This window comes from Macrobrachium nipponense, chromosome 46 (assembly GCF_015104395.2).
Source record: "Macrobrachium nipponense isolate FS-2020 chromosome 46, ASM1510439v2, whole genome shotgun sequence".
Classification (NCBI taxonomy): Eukaryota; Metazoa; Arthropoda; class Malacostraca; order Decapoda; family Palaemonidae; genus Macrobrachium; species Macrobrachium nipponense.
The window spans coordinates 11,673,482-11,680,751 of NC_061106.1; the positions used below are offsets into that span (position 1 = coordinate 11,673,482).

At 44.9% G+C, this 7,270-nt stretch overlaps 1 protein-coding gene across 1 annotated transcript in view; it reads right to left on the minus strand.

The window, feature by feature from the left end:
• Positions 1 to 7,270, minus strand: part of LOC135214751 (nuclear cap-binding protein subunit 1-like) — a 365,385-nt gene that overhangs the window by 249,978 nt on the left and 108,137 nt on the right.

A 7,270-nucleotide genomic window follows, 5' to 3' on the forward strand; every position in this document is an offset into this window, starting at 1 on the left:
TACAATAAAGTTTGTTCATACTTACCTGGCAGATATATATATAGCTGTATTCTCCGAAGTCCGACAGAATTTCAAAACTCCCGGCCACACGCAGTGGGTCGCCAGGTGGTAGTACCCATTTCCCGCCGCTGGGAGGCGGGCGTAAGGAACCATTCCATTTTCTGTCAGATTTTTCTAGTGCCACTGTCCCTGGAGGGGAGGTGGGTGGGCACTTGATTATATATATCTGCCAGGTAAGTATGAAACAAACTTTATGTATCAAACAATATCATTTGTTCACGAATCTTACCTGCCAGATATATATATAGCTGAATCCCACCTTTGGAGGAAGGGGGAAGGACAGATTCGATTTTGGGAAATTTAATTTCATATATTGATTGATATTTTGGTTCCTTAACTGTTAGCATAGCTGACTTCGTGAAGTACCGTCACCCAAGTCTGCTTCTGCTTTACTAGAGACTCCAGCTAGGTAGTGACCTGAAGCTGTTGAGTTCTAGAGGATCTGTCAACGGCGGGCGTGACCACAATGCAACTAGATCCTATATTATAGACCTCCAATTTCGGTACTGCATTCCTAGAGGTGCCAGCAAGGACGTGACCTGTGTAGCTGGTGCGCTCTAATGAACTGTCACGGGGAGCGTGACCACAATGTGACAGATCATATAGGTGTTGTTTAGACACCGAATGCTGTTAATGCTTCACTGGAGGTGCCAGCAAGGACGTGACCTATGTAGCTGGTGCGCTCCAGATGATTGTCAATGAGGGCGTGACCACACTGTGACAAAAAACATTTTACCCTACTATGGAGGGCGAAGCAAAAACATTACCACCTGACCTAGCCTATCTGGTTAAACTTCGTAAAACCAAGGCTAATGGAGGGAAGGTCGCCTAAGGCGGCCTACCCAAGACCACAAAAAACTAAACACCTACATAAACATAATAAAAATAAAAAATAAAAAGAAATAAAATTAAAAAGTCCCAACTACATATTTTCTAAAAGATAGGGAAGAGTGCTACTCTCGGTCCCCAATATATTGTCTGCTGCGACATATGGGCCCAAAGAGTAGCAGTTCTCGTATGTAATCCTCACCTCCCGAAGGTAGTGAGAGGCAAACACTGAATTACTACGCCAAAATGTGGCATTCAAGATGTCATGAGTGCCATGTTCTTTTGGAAGGCTACCGACGTAGAAATAGCCCTCAGTTCATGCGCATTCACCTTCAACACTTTCATATCACTGTCTTGATAGGATGAATGCACTTCTTTGATGGTGCCCCTCAAGAAAAAAGCCAAAGCATTCTTTGACACTGGTAACTTGGCTTCCTGCCACCAAACACCACAAGTTATCAGAAGTACCTCTTATAAACCTTGGTTCTATCTTTTCAGACGGAGGGTTGACTTCCTAAGCTATTGCTTAGGAGTCTGCTTCGTCTCAAGAGCCTCAGCGGAGGATGTGACCTATGGGTAAGAGTTCTTGTGGGTTTGCCGATGGGGTTCTTATCCACTTACTCGGCAAAGCCTAACTGGGCATTGTCAATGGGTGCTAATCCACTCATATGACCTATACCTATGCCTATTAGCATAATTAAGGAGCACAACACCGATCCCGATCACCTGATCCTAACACGAGGGTTAGCGCTTAATTTTAAAAAGATTTAAACTAAAAATTAACTCACTAGTTAAGGATCAGTGTCGGCTCCCATCCAGCAACGTATCCGCAGACACGAACAACCAATAGAAAAGGATCTCTTGTAGGTTGAATTGACATCCTTCGTGTAAACGGGAGGTCAACACAGAAATTGCATCTCCCGTAAGTGACAGCTCATATGTCCTTTATGACATATTGTTATGGAACCAAGAAGAATTCATAAAAAGCTCGCACTTCATGCATAGGTTCGAATGGACTGGACATGAGGAACTTCAGAACTACATCCAAGTTCCAAGACGGCAACTTGGGTTGTTGAACCTTCATCGTTTCGAAAGATCTCAAGAGATCGTGAAGGTCTCTGTTGTCCGCCAAGTCCAGGCCTCTGTGCCTAAAGACAACTAAAAGCACACTATAAACCTTGATTGTAGAGACTGCAAGTTTTAGATCCCTTCTCAGAAAAGGAAGTCGGCAATCTGGCTCACAGGTCGTGTTGGAGGAAAATGCCGTTCTTCTTGCACCAACTCCTGAAGACTATCCACTTCGATTGTACACTGCGTTGGGAAAATGCTCTTCTTGCACTGGCGATAGCTTTCGCCATTGACGTATAAAAGCCTCTCGCTCTGGCCAACTTTGGATAGTCTGAATGCAGTCAGACTCAGAGCGAAGAGGCTTCTGTGGTACCTCTCGAAGTGGGGCTGTCTGAGTAGATCTGTCCTTACTGGAAGCGTCCTCTTCGGGAAGTCTACTGTAAAGGCCATGACCTCTGTGAACCACTCTCTCGCAGGCCAGAACGGGGCGAACAAAGTCATTCTCGTCCCTTCCGACACCGCAAACTTTCTCATGACTTCCCCTAAGATCTTGAACGGGGAAAGGCGTACTAGGTCCATCCCCGTCCAGTCCCAGAGAAGTGTGTCTATCGTCACTGCAGCTGGGTCGAGTACTGGGGAGCAGTACAGTGGAAGCCTCTTCGTTCTGGACGTCGCAAAGATATCACGAGCCGGACGTCCCCATAACCCCCACAGCTCTTGGCATACCTTCTGATGCAGAGTCTACTCGGTTGGCAGAAGTTGACCTCGATCTGCTGAGGAGATCTGCCCAGACATTCTCACTCATGCTACAAAATTTCGTAAGGATCATGACGTCCAGTGCCCTTGCTCACAGCAAGATCTCCTTTGCCAGAGCAAAAAGGGGACGAGACTGTTTTCCTCCCTACTTCTTCAAGTACGCCAGAGCTGTGGTGTTGTCTGAGTTGACTTGGACTATTCGACGAGAGACTTTTTCTGGAAAAAAACTGGAGAGCTAAAACGATGGCTGCCATTTCCTTTAGGTTATGTGCCAGGACACCTGTTCCCCTATCCAGGTGCCTGCCACTTGTTTCCCCTAATGATGCTCCCCATCCCGTGGAGGACGCGTCGGAGAACCAACACTAGGTCGGGCTCTGAAGCTTGAGAGACACGCCCTCCGACAGCTACAACTGGATCTAGCCAACATTTCAAGTGATGTTTTACCTCTCCTGAAATTTCCAAGATCATGTGTAGATTATTGTTTTCTTTCCAATTGTACTTGAGAAAAAACAAAATTGTAACGGTTCTGAGGTGCAGTCTCCCAAGGAAACAAACTTCTCCAGCGAGGAAATGGTCCCCAGTTAGACTCATCCATTCCCTCACCGAGCCCGAATCTTTCCTTAGGAAGGCTAACACTTTGTCTAAGCCTTGCTGCTGACGTCCCTGGGACGGAAAAGCTCGAAAAGCCACTGAATCCATCTGAATCCCCAGATACAACGATGGATTGGGTTGGGATCAGATGTGACTTTTCGAAATTCACTAGTAGTTCCAGGGACTTCACCAACGATTAAGATGTTTGAAAATCCTTCAGACACCGCGTTTGAGTGGAGGCATGAATGAGCCCAGTCGTCCTTCGAAGATAACAATTGCGAAGTAGGAGACTGAGGGGCCGCAGGCTGAAACTATTCTTCAAAAGAGGCTCGAAGCCATCGAACCAAGACCTCTTCTTCTTCTCAACTGACACACGTTCGGAAGATGGTAACCGTGCTCTCTAGACAACCTCTGGAGAGCTGCATGAAATCTAGAGAGCAAGGCAACTGGCGGAAAGAGCAGAACGAGGAGAAGAAGGGACTGCCTGTACTCTTGATTGGCAGCCTATCATCTTCCTCTCGCGATGTGGCTTTGCCTTTCTCACTGCAATCAACAAAACAAGTTGTTGTTGCAAAGACACAATCATCCTTTTCGATGGAGAACATTCCTTCCTACAGGCAAAAGGCTGATCCTTTGAGAAGACGATGGGCGAGGGAAGGGAAGCCCTCCTCCTTCTCACATGGACTGCCAAGATATATCTTAGGAGCGACCGAAGCGCTCAAAAGCATACTCATCGGAAGACGTCCTCTCCGGTGAAAGATCGCAACACAGTAGAAAAGAGAGAGGACGTGAAGCGTCCCCCTCCCTGAGACCATACATCATACTCTTAGCTCTCTTTTACTGCGGAAAGTCTTCCAATTGCCCAGGAGACGACTGCAAAGCAGAAGGAGCTAACGGACGAGAAGCGTACCCCCTCCGAGGAACCAAAGACGACGGGCGCCATGTGCGACTTATAGCGTCTTAGTTCTCCTCAGAGGGAGCGAGACCCTCCGAGAGTTCCAACTCCTGCGCGGGTGAGGACGTCTCTGAAGACTAAAGTAATCTTTCAAGATTCAAATTCTATGAGATTATGAGCCATGACATCACCTATAGACGAATCTTGACTATGAGAGATGTTCAGAATCATTTCTAGATGATCTATGCTATTCCAGTTTTTCTGCAGGAAAAACTGGAGAGGTGTGAATTTCAGTCTATTCAGGGAAAACAAACTTCTCCAGCGAGGAAATGGTCTCCTGCAATTCATTCCTTCCCTCACCGAGCATGTTTCCTTCCCTAATAAGGCTGCGTTTCACTTAAACAGGAGTAATTTGAAGACACTGTAGAAGATTGTCATTTGTTTCTTCCTAAAAGTCTCCTTCCTGAGATCCATTACTATTCTCTGATTCTCGGCGAATGTCTGAAGAAGCATTACGTGTGCGTCCATCCAAGCGTCCTGCCGAGCGTCGCGCTCGGCGCTGTCGTATTTGGCAGCGGAAGGAGTCCCCTTCATAATCGAGCAAGGGACGTCTCGGCGAGCTAATTGACTACATCTCTTGCACATCATTCTTGTTTCGAGGGAAATCATGTGTGCTATGCCGCTGTAGACTCGGACAGAATTCTGTACCATGCGGTAAAACAGAACCGAAAAGGTCTAATACATATATATATATATACATACACACACATATACATTTGTACACATATATATCTATACATATATATATATCATATATCTATATACATATATACACATATATATATACCACAAATACTACATTAACATATTTAGATATAATTTATTTATTTTATTTATTTTTATGAAAAAATTCTCGCAAAGTGAAGATGTTCAGCCATGTATGCTAGAATTCCCCTCAACCCGAGGCTAAGGCCGTGATTGTAGGGTAGAAATACGGTTAGTCCGTCAATCCCGCAGGAGAGGAGAGACGTAACCTACTGCGCATGGCAGACAATCAGATAGAACTGAGCACTGGCATACGCAATTAGTGACAGCAGACTCAGAGAATGTTCGTCGTTCTCGCACTGCTCTGCCTGAGTTGCCACCTACCATTCTACGAATGAATAGGTTTACTTATTATAGAGCAGAAACCAAAATCCAACAAACTGGTATATTTAAGCGAAACTGAATTTGCTAAATATAAAAGGCTAACTTGTATTGTCATAACATACCTTAAGTTTAAAAATAGGGAAACGGCAACTGAATAGTTGCAGGGAGAACCGATTAAATGTAATAAGAATAATCGTACTCTCGGTTGTCCTCCGTAGGAGTAACTATGGTATGAGTATATAACTTGAACCATACAACCGTTTGATAGTAATATGACGTAAGGGCAAAAATAATATTACTATAATACAACATCGCTTGTTCACCTTTACCCGGCAGATATATATATACATATATCTGACTGGTAAGTTTTATGAACAAACGTAGAGTATTTTAGACACTTGGACAGCTACCTCCCTACTACATTCTGCCTCAACCGAGGTAGGGAGAGCCATCACGCTGGTAGTGTTTTGTCAATGAGAAATTATACGCTTAGCGATAGAATGGAACACTCATGGCATTATCACTATACTTCATACACTACTATAACTTTCCAATGCAAAACATGATTCCAGGCTACGCAAAGATTTAAGAATCACAGATAGGGTATTATCCTCCAAAGACACTATTGTAGGGCCCGAAGGCATCACAGGTCTTTGGAGGGATAAATTTAATGGACGGGGTAACTTGTGTTACACGCCTGGAGGAAGACCTTACACTATCACGTTCTAGTTTACCGTACCTATGATTCATAAGCCTTCCACGCAGAATCAGACATATTTTCACACTCGTTGCAGCGCTCATCAAACATACAAACATGTTTCCTACAATTTAGCGCACATGATGAGGGTCTACCGAAGTTTCGGTAGCCTAACCTTGCATTCTTCCACACAACATACTCTGGCCTAGTCGAACTAGATCCAGACATCGTAAGTTTAAGGAAAAATCAAGCCAAAATAAAAACAATTAGCGTATGCCTAACCACCGATCCTAATCAAATAACCAAAAATCAATCGGGATACTCAAGTGACCAAAAGAGTTCCAAAATCCAATGACGGAGGAGCAGAAAACACTTGTTGACTGCACCGGCGACAGAAAATATCTGACAGAAAATGGGAATGGTTCCTTACGCCCGCCTCCCAGCGGCGGGAATGGGTCTACCACCTGGCCGACCACTTGTGGTGCCGGGAGTTTTGAAATCTGCGGACTTCGGAGAATACAGCTATATATATATCTGGCAGGTAAGATCGTGAACAAATTGGAGTTTCATTTGCTAAAATTCAAATTTGTTCCTACTATCTCCCTTCAATTGTGTAAGAAGGCACCTACAGTGATGGCTTCACAGGTTTAGGAGAGCCCCCTCTGTTGCACAAATCTGACAAAGGGGAATCATCCCCCGCCGAAGGAGAGGCAGCAAGACATGGACGGTCTCATTGGGGGGATGAAAGCATCCAAAGGATTACTCGCCAAGAGAATTATTAGGGGGCGTATTACCACAGATGACTATTTAAAAAGCTTTTTCTGGTACTTCTTTAACAAGTAGTACTTCAACCATTGCTCTGGAGAGACCAGTCATGCCAATCCACACAAGGAAATGAGGATCAACATCTAAGGAGGAGCAGAAATGGCTACAAGCCTTATTAGAGGTACCAGGCCAAGTTCACATGGTAACTGGGTTACGCTCCTTAGGGCACATGATTTGTGGCTTTGCAGTTCCATGACAGGCAAAACAAGACGAAAGCAACAAAAAAACAAAGGAAACATCCCACAGGGAAAGAAGTGAGGTTGCAAGAACATGGCAAAAGCAACAGCTGGCAGGCAGAGGGCAGCAAAAGCACATCTACACACAATGACAGCCAAAAAAGTAATGAGACCCAGTGGGCAGAACCCCCATTCGGTCAGTAGGTAGTTAAATACCATACCACC